At 28.1% G+C, this 797-nt stretch overlaps 1 non-coding gene across 1 annotated transcript; it reads right to left on the bottom strand.

Moving 5' to 3' along the window:
* Positions 1-377: 377 nt before the first annotated feature.
* On the bottom strand, positions 378-449 carry Trnah-gug (transfer RNA histidin (anticodon GUG)). The gene has a single exon. It is a non-coding gene; the product is annotated as a tRNA-His (tRNA).
* Positions 450-797: the final 348 nt, after the last annotated feature.

The raw sequence follows: 797 nt of genomic DNA, 5'->3' as shown, positions 1-797 counted from the left end.
ATTTAAGTTATTATATTTGTTGTATGTGCCTATACGTTGTGTATTAAATAAATCATTTTTTTTTTTGTGTAGTTAATAATAATAATTAATCTGTCTTATTTATAATAATTAATTTTTTACTATAATATTATACTACTACTACCTATTATATTGTATCTTACGAGATCGTTTGCTGAGGTTATCTTTTATAATAAATTGCAATTGTAGATTGCTGTTGATCCATAAATTGACATATTACATATTATCCAAAAATGATAAAAAAAAAAATTAACTAGGATGTCGTATACATTAGTTTACCGTGTCGACTGTCGACACGGATCGTGATTTAGCACCTAATTTCTCCTGCTAACAACATATTCCAGCAAAAAAAAATTTTGTGCCGTGACCAGGATTCGAACCTGGGTTATTGCGGCCACAACGCAAGGTCCTAACCACTAGACGATCACGGCCCGCAAAGAAATCGATAAAATATAGGCCATATAAAATATTATAATAATATAACGATTGACGACCAGTGTACATAAACGTAGTATAATTATATTATTAATAGGTATTATTAAAATTAATGTAATATCATTATAGTAGGCTGATAAGGTTTACAATAACGATGTACCGGTAAAAACGTGAAATACATAGTACACTCGGTATCCGGCCTGCGGAGAAAATATTTTTAACTGATATTCTGATAATAATAAAATTAATTTATAGCTAAGGTAGGAAAACTTTTTTTATTTTAATAGCTTTCTTGATAATAAAATAAAGTGTCGAACCATTGCAATAAATTACAAATACAAATA

This window comes from Metopolophium dirhodum, chromosome 2 (assembly GCF_019925205.1).
Source record: "Metopolophium dirhodum isolate CAU chromosome 2, ASM1992520v1, whole genome shotgun sequence".
Taxonomy (NCBI): Eukaryota; Metazoa; Arthropoda; class Insecta; order Hemiptera; family Aphididae; genus Metopolophium; species Metopolophium dirhodum.
The sequence above is the reverse complement of the archived record's forward strand: the minus strand, read 5'-3'. Positions and strand labels throughout refer to the sequence as shown.